General features: G+C 35.8%; 1 protein-coding gene and 1 long non-coding RNA gene across 3 annotated transcripts in view; one reads left to right on the forward strand and one right to left on the reverse strand.

Annotated features, from left to right (window-relative positions):
- The window catches only part of LOC124635266 (pre-mRNA-splicing factor ATP-dependent RNA helicase PRP16), a 119,921-nt gene that overhangs the window by 31,357 nt on the left and 74,485 nt on the right, over positions 1–14,079 (forward strand). The gene's annotated exons all lie outside the window — the stretch shown is intronic.
- Positions 1,353–2,323, reverse strand: LOC124635270. Its single transcript, XR_006984986.1, has 2 exons — positions 2,123–2,323; positions 1,353–1,786 (listed from the first exon to the last, which is right to left on the reverse strand). It is a non-coding gene; the product is annotated as an uncharacterized LOC124635270 (long non-coding RNA).

The following is a 14,079-nucleotide window of genomic DNA, read 5'->3' on the forward strand; positions in this document are numbered from 1 at the left end:
TGCAAAGGATTATAGTGACGATAAACAGTTTCGCAATCTGTCACTAAGCATCCAGGAAGGAAAATTTATCCGATACCAAGGCTAAGATATAGTACTTCACAATAATCCTCTGAAAACAGAATCTTTGAAAACACTTGGAAAGTTACTGAAGTGTACGTTTAAAATTTTGCCCATCAATCACGCATGATAGGTGTGAGATATGCTATATGTCTAAGGTACAGTTATCGCCTGATAATTTCTTTTGATATCGTAAATGTGAATTAAAACATTATGAAGATTGTCATAACTTTTTGACCTTGATGCAGGCATTGATCGAAATTATGATAAACGCATGCAAGTGTGTACTATGGCTAACACTATAGATAAGATTACTGATTTTACGATGGCATTTAATGATTTATGTCTCTTTTTTTGTCGGTAATGGTAAGAAGGTCTATTAAAATGCTGTCAGCCTATGACAGAAAGTAGGCTATCATTTCTTCGATATCTGTTTACCGACCAAATCAAATAAGTTTTAATCACAGTTGGATACAAAACGAGACAGTTTTAAATAAGTATGACTTAATAAACTCACGTGGTTTTCAAAACGTGTCATTTAAATTTTTTCTAGAATCGCTGAACTTATTGTTTTGTCATTCAAATATTGTCGTGACATCATTTGATTAGCAACGAATTCTATATCAGATCAAATATTATCAGACCTTTTTCTCTTGTATTGTTGTTGCTGATTTCATCATCATCTTATCTAGTACAACTAACGACGCATTTTCTACTCACATTGAGTCACCAGTACTATGCAGTTTCCCTTTTAATTCTTGGAAATGCAATACGACCCGCCATAGGGTTTACTGCAGAAAAACCAGTTGTATCTTATCCGATAACATCATCAGCTTGTGTTATGTTTATTGGAAATACTATTTTATGTACTTCATTGTCTTATTGTTCCGTAACACTAGTGACCATTCCTTGGGTATATTTTTAAGCACCGATGACTTTGGGTTTACCTATCAGGATAGGTTTATGAGTCAGAGAAAGCAAACATAGTCCTAAATATCCTGCAGTATAGTAGAGCGATGATCTGGTTAAGGTTGTAGTTAACCCTTATTTCGACAGAGAAGGCGATAGTGAACTTATTAAAATTTTATTGTATAACATAGTTTCCATGGTTTTTCTGAACCTCCAAAAAACTAAAAAAAAATTCTACCCCCCACCCTTATGGAGAAAAGCGATGTCCGCCACACCGGACATTATCGAAACTTAATAAAAAAAGTGTTAAAAGGACTTGTCCGTCCTAGCGGACTTAATCGAATACGTGAATGAAGTTGCATAGTATATAAAGTAAAAGAATATGATAGTAAAAAAGCCTTTATTTTTTATAAAAGTACAAGGAAACTGTAGGGCCTGTGTTATTTTACATGAAAGCTCAAAAAACAGTTGCGAGGATTTTTTCCCTTCACAAAACAAAGGCGTGTATCACATTTCAGGCAGTAAACCGTAGTTTTTTTACCGCCCATATTCTTGTTATACTCTTTCACAATATTGGGATAATCAACATCGACTTTCCTCTTGGCATTCTTGCAATATCTTTTAATCCTGCTAACTGGTTCAGCGTCAGTATAGGAACTGATGAGAGTAGCAGCTTTGTTCTCATGCCACCTCACAACCGACAACTTGTTTTTGTTACAGACGGTTTGACTGAAAGATCGATCCCCTTGGTTTCTTTTTAGTGCCTTTTCGCTACTCAATTTTTCTTCGGCTCCTTTGAGGCGGTTGCTTCTAATGGTACCTACAGAAAAAATACCATAATTTTCACGCAACAGGTAAACAAGTTCAAGTGATGTAAAAAAATTATCGAAACAAACCGTTGCTGGTTTCCTGCTGGTCATACCATATTTATTTCGACAAGGTCCGCCGTGACGGACAAGCTATAAGACACAATAAATACAGGTGTTTCGACGAGGTCCGGTGTGGCGGACAAGTAAAAAACTCGATAATTATTATGAATAACGTAGGCAAAAGCTATGGAATCGTATTATTTGAACATTAGAACACTAAATTCACAAAACACAAATAAAAATCTACGCAAAAATCTATCAAAAAATAATGTTTTTTAATAAATTACCTGAAAGACTCTCTTAGTGCGCGGTTTCGCCGACATTTTTTCGCCAATTGTCAAACTCTGTGTTGTCACAAGCATAATTTATTTTTCTTTTAAAATTTAAACGACCTCCCAATAGCTTAGTTGTTTTTTTGTTGCAAAAATAGAAATAAACGGGGTGGTGGATTTTTTTAAAGTACTTGTCCGGTAGTACGGACAAATTCGAAATAAGGGCTAAAAATTGGTTGTGTCCAGCTAAGATACAAACATGTCAAAGAATTTTAGGAAAGCCATTCTCTACCTTAAAACTTAATATTTTTAAAAGCTGATGAATCTACATCTTAATCACCATATTTTTGTTAATAAGTTCCAAATCATTCTGAACTAATGACAATAAAACACCCAGTAGAAAAAATGATGAGTCAGTCTTAAATGTAACTCATTGTGGACCTAATATAGATGAATAGACATTTCTAAGTATGCCAAGTATGGTTGCGCTAATTTGTGTGTGATCTAGTGATCTACTTTTAACATGTAACATTCCAATCAATTTGCTTTGATGACGTAGTTTCACACTTGGTAATATTATAGCTGTATTATCCACTACTGCGTTATCTGACATAATTAATTCATAGTTTTAATTACTGGTAATACCAACATTAGTGGACAAACCATTACAGCTACTTATGATTTGCATTATTTTAATTCCTTACGACTAATATGAAGTATTTAAGTTCCATATGCTTTTATTTAGAAAAAAACGTGTTCTTGCTCAACAACAATAAGGCCCGAAATTCTCTCTAATAGATCTTGAATGTTTTCCTAACCTTCGGTAATCTCGCGTGATCCTTTCTTATTAAGCTGTAAATGAAGGACATCACCATTAATCTGTCCTTTGCAAAAAATGGCTTCAAGGGCGTGTCCCTTAATTTCAAGAACGTAATTTTTCTCCTTATTCTCCTTACCTTTATATCGCTATTAGCTCCTGCCAGTGATGATAACCGCATCTCGAGGGAACTACTTTACGCATCCGGATAAAAGCGTAAAGGTTCCTTCAAGAAATGGGCGTCTATAACTGAGGAATGTTTCAGTAGTTCCTGAGATTAGAGCATTCAAGTAAATATACAAATTAACTTTCCAGCTTCAAATATATAAATTAATTAATAAGTAGAGATAAACTAATAAATTGACTAGTTTTATGATTAGAACCACTTACGTTAAAATGTCTGTAACACTACAGTTAATACCATCCGGTACAATTTAACCAGCAATTTGCGATAAATCGATCCAGTTAAAATATGCTTTTGGCTCAGATTACCATTAACGGTTTCCAATTTTACTGTGAGTTGGCAATTGGAAACTCATTTGCGTTATCCGATATCCCTATAATGAAATGTAATTTTCATTGTGGCTTTCTCATTATTCAGAATACAGGCTTTCAATTTTATTTAAAGTGTTGTTTCCCTAGAAGCATTTTTCATTACTTTTGTAATAAAATTACATGGTCAAGCGATTATATTATCTTGGACTGAATAATCGAATAAAGACTGAGGACATTATTTTTATATAGATCATAAAACTTCTGCGTATATGCATAATTCTCTAGGTCTAGTACATAATACTTACGCAGTAACTATTAATGAATAAGTGATAATACTAACATTACTTGCAATTCTCTGATTTGCAAAGATATTGTCCAATTCAATGCTCAATGCTTAATTCTTTATTAGCATTCGATGTGCTATACAGGTGGTATTCTATAAGGTGGACACAATATGGACAATATTCGTCTTCGGGAAACTTGGCGAACATTCTAGAACATTCATTTCAAACCCGTGTTAACCACACGACATCTGCATTTCTCGTGGAACACAAACACGGGTCACCTCGGTTTGATCGAGTTGTATCTAGCTCGCTACTCGACACTAAGGAAGTGGTACATCGTATTACTCGCCAGAATTGTGTATTTAGTGATGTCGCTACTTGTATTTGTGTTTGTACAGGTTTTATTCTAATTAAGAGTATGAAACTGTTTTAAAACTATGTATTGGAATTAATAATAATAATAATAAGCCCCGCAGGGCATCTGAGGCGGATGACGGGGAGTAGCGACCCCGCGGGGCTATATATCCGAGTGCTCCAGGGAGAGTATACTGTCCCCCACCTCCGGCTTGCCGGAGTGAAGCATGACGGGGGATAGGTCTCCCGCCTCTTGGCTTGCCTTCATCGGCCGGTCAGAGTGGAGTCGCTAGAGCAAGGTTAGTCCTGCTCGGAGGGTAGGTGCCTCGTGGTAAGTGGCGAGTGGGCCGGTGATGCTGGACCCACAGGGAGCGCGTGATCTGCGTTTAAAGTCCGCCGAGGTATCCTCACCCTTCTCAGCCGCTCATGTCCCTGTTGCCCTCTTGTTGCTTTTCAGTGACTGATTCCCGGGGGCCCAGTAAGTGAGTTGGCGAGTCTCCACCTGCCATTTTAACATGTATTTAATACATTGTCATTGGCAGATGCCATAGTTCCCGTAGTTTCCCCATTCCTAGTCCATTAGCATCCCATCACAATAGCCCAAGTAGTTTTCATCCATAGTTAGCAATAGTTTAGCACAGAACCGGGGATTGTCTTTGGGTACATTTCTATAGTGTATACAGGGATAATCGTCGGTTTTGTGTCACCATTTCATTAATGTTGTCTCAAAAGGGCTTCAGCGTGTTGGCTTCGGCCCCACGTTCGCCTCCCAAAAATCCGGGACTCTATAGTCCCGAGGTCTGGAAGGGACATACATTTATAATAATAATAATCATTTATTTCGGACAACTAAAAGATCCATAAATATTAATATTGTGATAGATCCGTTTAGTAAAGAGACGGACTTGTGAAAATTTACGTCCATCCCCAATATTCTATCTATCCGTTAATAGAGATATAAATTTACCAGTGATAGAAATAATCTCGTTTAAGTAATTTCAGGTTCATACCTGTAGTAAGCTAAACAACAGATAGAAAGAAAATTGGAAATGGTCGTAAATATAGACAAGTTAAGAGATGAAATAGTTGAAGATTTACGATAGAAAGAGTGCAAAACTCTAAAGAAGAAAACAAAACACGAAACTAAATCCGCTAAGTAGCAGAAAACAGAACAACAAACAGCCAGACGATTATTCTACGCTTGAATGCCCAAATTCGTATTGCGTCTCGTTTTCTACGTTGCAGGATGCGACGACTAAAATCGATTGCAAAAAACTGCATCAAATATACGCTGTAGGTTCGCAGTCTACGACGCAAAAGGACTATGTCTACTTCTTCGTATGGTTTTTGGTCCTAAGAGACGCAAATTGTTTTTGTCCTTGAAACTCCCTTGCGATTTCCCAAATTCGTAATACCATCTGTACCTTTTTATTTCGATGTTGTCCCTCGTTACGTCGTACTTCAGTTGTTTTTGCTTTTCTGGTTTTGAAAATCCTTTCGGTAAACGAAAGAGACAATTTGACTACTGGGAATAACCCAGACAGACAGTAACTATTAGCTTAAACTAAAAAAGTAAACAAAGGCTGGTGATCTGAATTCAGTACAGCTAGTTCCAAATATCATTTATATGCAACGACAGCAATTCGTCTACCCATTTTTAGCTCCAAAATCGTGATGAGGAAAATGCTACAAAACTTTGCATGAGTCATCTAACTGAAGGGTCATGTTCAGCTATCGACTTCCAACTGAAATCGATCAACCATGAAGCCAGCGTTTATCGAACTTTCGTCAAAGAGTTCTAGAAAGCTTTAGAACGTAAAGCAAACAATTTTAGTATTACACCATATGAGGCAATACAAAACATGAAAACAAATGTCTAGACCAATAATTGTAAGTGATCAATCACGAAACTGACATGGTATCTAAGTGGGTCACATATGATTTTAGAGCTACAAAAAATGCTACAGTACCAACACATTAAGCTCTTTAGCCTATTTCCATTGTTCAATGTGAAAAACGTCACATAGATTCAGATACATACCGGAATTGTGTCCCCAACGTTAACTAGCATCCGTTAAATCTCCGTTGTTGCCAAAAAAAATATTGAACCAACTGCGTAGGAACTCCGTGCGTTCGGTCACGTAACACAGTCTATTCAACGGATCCCTTCGCGTAGTCTCTTCATCTAAATATCATCTTTATTTTTGGGGTCGTACGGGTGATATTAGTGTGAATGTTCCACTAGTTGTTATATCCTTTTGAAGACTGTAAGCGTCTGATTGACCTTTTCAAAATGTCTATACCGCTTTTCTTTATGTATAAGTCTATTTGTTTGTTTGTGCAGCTTCGTTGTGTAGTTTAAAGTTTTCTATTGTTTAATGTTTTGTTTGAATGCTTTGGGTTAACTTCCTGTTTAGACATAATTGAATAGGGCTACTATGCTGGTGGGATAATTTGTCTACAGTCGGTTGAATATCTAGTTCTAACCAATGCTGACCAGATTACATGAGAACATAACAGTTATTGATATTTTCAGACGATGCATATAACAAAAAAAGGTTAGATTTTTTTATGGTTTCATTGAAATAATTTAGTAGGGGTTTTCAACACCAATATGTTTGCACCTGTCTTTAGATAAAAATATTCAGTGGTTGCGAGTCGAGAATTCCAATCGTCGCGTGTTAAAAATATGTCAACATATTGGCATAACATAGAAAGTAATTTTATAACAAACAAGGCTTTTTACAACGAACTACATAAAAATCGAAGCACCCTTTGTTCCGAACAATAAAAAGTGAAATCTTCGTAATAATGATGTTTTAAAGAATAATAAATACCTCCGTAAAGACGTAAATGTTATCTTTACTACTTATTGTAATACACTTAACTTACGTAGGACATAAATAACTTCTGCATTTATGTTTCAAAGAAAACTCCAATTCTCTGTAGTTTTTTTTTTTCGATATATTTTCCCAAAAAGGCAATGGTTTGATTTGGAATAACTTATGGTAAGTAGGTAAGGAAAGATGGATTTATACAATTTCTCTGAAAAAAGGCCTATGGTATATGGATCAAATAAAATTATAGTGATTGTGTAAATATCGTAACGAAGGCCTTTATTTATGTTACATACACGTGCGTGAACCCTCGTTACCTATCAAAAACACCTACGATGTTCGTCTGCTCAAGTAGTCAGAAAACCGGGTGTCCCCAAATGTGAGACTGATCAAACGTATTGTATTTCTTTATGATTAGGTACGAATAAAAGATGGAGGTAGATTGGTATCTAAAATATCTTCAAATAAACTAGTTATGTATTTATGGACATAATCAAAAATAGATGAAGATTTTAATGAAGACCGGTCTAGTATCTAATGACATTTACGACCTGAATATGTTCTCAATGCAAGTACCAATGAAGGACGTAATAGTGGTAATTTCGAGAAAAATCTTAATTGTTCATTATGTAGATGTTTCTATTTTTATAACAGGACCTACTTGAGGTAGAATGTTTCCCACGACTGTTAAGTCAAAACTATAAACGGAATAATGCAGATGATAATAATGCATTAGCACATTTCTAAGAAAATAAAGTGTTTCTTAAGAGTTTCAAGCATTTCTTGAGAAGCTAAAAGGTCTTTGTTTGTCATTGTTTCAACCACAGTTGCTTAAAACTTTGCATTCTGGATTTAGTAAGAATTTCATTTCATAGTTAAAAGCTGTGCTTACTAAACTGCTTTATGTTCTAAATGACTCTCAAGAGAGAGCTCATGAGAGTGATTCGGAGCAAGTTGAAAACCACTTAATTCTTATGACTGAATTGTATCTTAAATATATTTTAATGGTCACTTTGTCTTAAGACGGCTTGTATACCTAATCACTAAACACAATTACCGTTAAATTATTTAAATAAAATTCTGTATCATCTGATCATCTGACATCAGGTACAGAGACAGAATGAGTTCTATGAAAAAACCATAACGTGGACTTTAAACTGAACTACGTAGTTATTCATATTCAACAATTAAATTATACAACGCTAACAAGAATCACACTTCCTCACCTTTTTTTCCACTTTAGAAACTCCGTTTACGTATAGAAAAACAGCATGTCAATCATATTAGTCACCTTATAAAGATATTACGTGTGCAATTACTTCTGTCTTTACTATAAGGCAGTCAGTTGGCGTTCGTGTATCAGTAGCCTTGACTGCACTTTGTCATGGTCTATTTTTATCTTCCATTTCTTGATGATAATTGCCCTCTTGTACGGCCTTTTAATTAATTGTATCTGTTGTTGATATATTATTATCTGTAACAACTGTATCAACGCTTGTAGGAAATTGGAGCTTGTAATTAAGATCTCAGGTTTTTCTCTATCTAAGTTTTTGTTTGGTATCAAATTCTTGTTGTGTTATAGTATTTTTGTTGTATAATGACGTTGGCTGTTAATTGAATCAATAGCTACTATCTTTAAAAAATCTATTGTTATGTTTCTGTATGAATCTAGAAAGGAATTTCATTAATCTCAATGTCATTGTTAAATTGCCTTTTTTTTCATTCTGATTTTATTATCATTGAAAACAACCTAGCCATTGAATTACACTATTACCATAAGTATCCAACGAAGCGTTTAATTGGGCCCCTATCAGAGAGCCTCATACACATTATCCGCGCAATTTGCCAGAAAATCGCTCTTAGTCCTATTGTAAGTCACCCTTATCGACAGCCTCCAGCGAGGGCTCGACCTCTGAAACTCCGACCTCTGGGGAAATCACCAGTAAAGCCATAATCCAGTTTATTTTGTACTTTTGCATATACATGTGTAAGTTTGATATGTATGAATAAATGGGTAACAAAATGTTTCCAGAAAGATGATTGTTATTGATACGATAACGTTTCTGTATTCTTGAAACTTCCAATAATTGAATTGTTACAAGTAATTGTAATGTGAAACATAATAATTCAGACGTTTCGTTTCAATTTCGCTCATGTTCCTTTGATGTTTGCGTTACAAATTAAAGTCCATATTCTTCTTTTCTGAAATAATTCGACCAGCAGTGATTATTCCAATCTTTACTCGACGAATATCTGTTAATATATTATTCAGATATCAGCTACAGTCTGCTACTCCTCTTCAATACAAATAAACTAGAAGCGTCCTAGAATGAATTCGAATGTTTACGACACCCACATTCAGAGCAATTTGTAGCATACGCTCCAAATCCCCGGCCGGCCATGAGCGTTCACAGCCAGGGTTGTAATCACATTAAGCTCTATATCCTTGAGAAACCACAGATAAACAAACTCATCTACATCTGTATGTGTATGTAGGATTTACGTTTCTTCATTCCGTATTTACTTAGTGTTGTGTTTTATCTTCTGTAGTGCATTTTTTTTCGTTGTTGCTTTAGATTTTGATCACGTTTCAATTGTGTGGTTATATGGGAGTATGAGGTGCATTTTAATGGTTTTAATGGGCTTTATGTTAATAGATGTGTCTGGTTCTGTCTAGGGTTTGAAATTCGCAATAATTCTGTGTAGTATGTACCTGTTACCATAACTACGAAATTTTAGGATACATGATTTTCACTTCCATATCATAAACAGTTTTAAGGCGACTGCTTATAATAATTGGCTACGTCGCACTTAACCAACGATAATATTTAAATTATGGTTTATTGTCGTTTGCCATTTTGCTCGTTTAACAATTTTTGATAAAGCTTTCAATGATTACATAGACAAAGACCCACACACATCCAACTTCTATCTCATACATTCTACAAGAGCATTTACCATTGTCACGTTAACGCAAAAAGGCGTGATATCGAAAAACGCAGAGAAATCGCACATCTGGGTCTTACGGTCTCGGCTTACCGTTTTATAGTTATTTATTAAAACGAGGTTACGGAACCGAGAACATCGATCTACGTTAAACTGTCTAACCAGTCAGATTAAACTCCATCTACACTGTAATCTGTGGAAAGGAGAAAAACTTAATTGCGGCTTAAAACTTTTACTTCGAGCTATCTATTTTCTTGATAATCTACTTTGATATAAGCTGGTCAGTCAGTCTGCTATTAATAAATTATGTGCAGAAATATATAGTAACGAACTACTTAAGAACTTTGTAAGTGATATTATGGACTTTTCTAGAAGGGAATGCTTAAGAAAATGCAATCGCCTCCAAAGGTCCAAGTCTAAAGTGCCATAAAAAGTGCAATCCAACTGGTTCCACTTCATTTCACTTGAATAACAATCCAATTATATCACATTCAAACTAGTATATCAAGTAAGCGCCATTTTTTGCTATGCCTCGTTTAAACGCACTAGCTACTGACTCAGTATTATCCCAGGCAAAGCTATTAGCATTAAATTGCAGTAACGCATCAAGGTCGTATTTTAGACCGGTTTTGTAATAAAAGATGTTAAAACCGGACCGAGGTGGTTTTTAGATGTTTACATACGACCAAACTGTATTCTAGCCAAATAGGATTTTCCATTGGCATTTTATGACAATTTATTTGCATAAACTTGCATATTAATTGTCTTAAATATAGTGCAGCTATGCAATAAAATATATTTTCGATGTCTCGAGATTGTTTAAGACGATCTTAAGTTTTGTCTTGTCTCAGTTTCTCGTCTAAACGGTCCCTAATCATAAGCCACTACAGACGATGCCAAATCATCCTTACTCATGAAAAAAGCGCTTATAAAGACAAAAAGATATCAAATATGAATGCATGATACTTTTATCATTACACGTGGCTAACGCGGTGTCCTGCGTGAGCGACGAACGCGACGCGACGCGACGCAACACGACGCGACGTAATGCGACGCGATGCTATACGCGACAGATGTCCTACGTGATTTTGGTCATTACTTCTCAAATCATGGAGAAGTTGTGTTACAATTTTGCTTGAAAGTTCATATTTAAAGTACAGACACCAACAATCTTCCAACTTGTTTGTACTAATAAACGATTTCTTTAATATTTATGTTTTTTTTGTCCCACAACAATCAACGCTTCTGAATAGTTCGCGGTGTCGCGTCTGGTCGCCCTCAAAACAAGTACGCGTTACGTCGCGTCTCGCCGCAGACTGTCACATAGGCCGCATGTAGGGAATTCCTTTGAGTTGATCGCGTTCGTCGCGTTCGCAGCGTCGCGTCGCGTCGCGTTCGTCGCTCACGCAGGACACCGCGTAATAAATCAATAGGTGGGGAAAATTGCAATAAAAAATATTGCAGTACAAGTGTTCATAAACGACAACATAAAGCGTTGTTACGTCAAATGCTGTAAGTATGAAATATGTAGGTATCGTATAAACGTACACTGGACTTTAATCTTCAGCTCTGCTTCCTGAATCCATTTCCGATGCCCTATTCCGGCAGCTTGCTTCGGTAGAAGAGAGTGTCAGAATTATATCGACTATAACCCACCCTTTTGGAGCCCTTTGTTAGTCCATGGCTACCCTAAATCATAAAATAATCAGTCAGTCCAAAATGGAAATGGCCTGTGTTCACCAGTATTTTTCGATTTGCTGGATGATGTGAAAAACGGCGGAACTAAAAATCTAGATTGTAGACTGGCCTTTAAAATAACCGTAATATCTTCTACATAGATGCATTTTAGTCCAATCTACGTTTACGTATCATTAGTCATTGTTAAACATGATTTATGTAGCAGAGCGATGTCCCATCGTAACAAACTGCTTCTTGCTTCATTGAGTATCGTATTGATATGCATCGTTGGAGTAATTTCTAACTAGGTTGCGCTATTTAGAAAATGATTTGGAATCTGAACATTTGTAGTGTGCTTATTATATTAGAAAGTCGTTTTTCGTCTTCTTCTTTCATATCGGGTGTGTCGTTCATAATCACATTAAATGAAATGCGTTAATATACTGGTTAATATATGTCGATTAATACAAAGAAAAAAGAAAAATACGTAAAAATAAAAAAAAATGAATTTTTCAAATAAATTAAATAGAATAAAAATGTGCGAAAATTAGAACACCATATAAAAAACACTCATTACAAATAACTGAAATTCTCCCTTGAAAACTGACAGCTGTCAACTGATCAAAACATTCGATACTCCTAACTTTATCTCTGCTTTACACATGATGTTGTAAATTATAAAAACGAAAAATGAGTCCTGTGGTTAAACCACTGAATGGATTAGGTTATTTTTTTTACAATTCGCCATAGAATATCATAAAGTATATGCGATAGGATTTAATGTGATTGTGAACGATACACCCTGTATAGGATATCTCGTTTTATGATTACATTATTGTCAGCTCCTCATACCCAATCCAGTTTGCCAAAGTGTCATAATATACCACAATTTTATAAAATACGAAAGCAACCCTTGTGGTGTGTGAGCATTTTCAAAACTGTTGTATGTTGTTACAATATTTTATTTTAAGAAAACAATTTTTATGTATTTGTGTAGCAGATAACCTTTTCATTTACTGAGTCGACATTACAGTTACGATTTAGTACCGTGTCGAACTCAAGAATAAAACTCCTTAAGCAACTTTACTATAGCAAATCTACACCGACTTAATTACTATCAGCCGTTGCCTAGTTCAACGCTACGTGCATTCGATAATAAAGTGCTAATCTTTGACGCATACAGGATAAACACAACGACTATACATACGTCAGAACGCCACATGTCTCACACCTCCAAGTATGCATATTTGACGCAATAATTGCTTGTGTGTGTCAATGAACATCGAACTTTAGGAGAACCTTGCTTTTGATTTTAGAGAGCTGAAGACATGTAGTCATGTAACAGTTACTGTATATCAGATATAAGTGCGAAAAACATACTTAATGAGACCAGTTGCAAGTTTCAATCAAACAGGGACAATTTTCTTTAGAAGAAGAGTTTGGAATGATTTTGTTTGTGAGGCATTACTGGTCCAGTCCGGCCCATTTACCGAGAGGCTATACGTGAAGGCGATGACGGAAACTAGTTGTTCCATAAGGTTATAACTTCTTATGTACAAGGGTTTAATATACACCTTTTGCAAAATGGTCCTATGTGGCACTTGTTATAGCTACCAGTGGGAGCGTTTTTGTTTCTGAAGCGAAGATGCCACAAATAGCTCAAACCAAAACGTGCCTCAAGCTGTGAGTTCTAAATGCCTGTTAAGGCCGTATTTACTTAACGAATTTTGCCAACAAAGTTTTATGAGGACGAACAACAAGATAGATTAGTTTAATGATCACAAGCACGTCCACTTTGTTCAAAGTTTTCCTCATTTCGAAACCTTTGTTTTACGTAGATTTTTGCCTGAGTTCAGAATTGTATGCAGCAATGCGGGCAAACAATTCTCTTTCTTTACCTGGCTCTTGGATACATAACCAGATATATATTAGCAACATGTTAACATTACCTTTTGTAGAAAAACACTACAGAAAACCTCGAAATGGCACTCTTAAAGCAATATCATCACGAGACTAAATCTGTCCATCCTTGACCCGTTCATCGTCAAGGTCATTCTAATTGCGAAATTCGGAATAACAATTGGGAATTCGCATTCCGCTATTTAGAAAACCGCTTTCTCGGTGACCTCATCATCAATGGCCGGAATACTAATAGAAGCTTGATCTGTGCTTATGTAAATTAATTGGTGTTAAGACGGTGTCGTATTAGTTTTAAATAAGACGTGAGCAATTTCGAATGGGGTACGGTCCTTCGAATTGGTTTTAGCGTTTGTATTGGCTCATTCTATTGCCTGATCTAATCAGATCATATTTACGTTAGGTGGTGCAATACTTATTTGTTCTAATGGCAGACCACCTAGTAGTCGCTACCGCCAAGGCCCTTGTCTTGAACAAATGAACAGAACTTGGTTAAAGCATTGCAATTCTAAACGGCAAGATTACTTTGCTGATCTATAGCTACTAAAGTATGATTTATTTATTTATGAGAGGTAACTTCACAGCTTATAATCCTGGAACTTACGAGAAACCAATAGTTTTCAAGTACACAGTTACACAACATTT

This window comes from Helicoverpa zea, chromosome 12, assembly GCF_022581195.2.
Source record: "Helicoverpa zea isolate HzStark_Cry1AcR chromosome 12, ilHelZeax1.1, whole genome shotgun sequence".
Taxonomy (NCBI): Eukaryota; Metazoa; Arthropoda; class Insecta; order Lepidoptera; family Noctuidae; genus Helicoverpa; species Helicoverpa zea.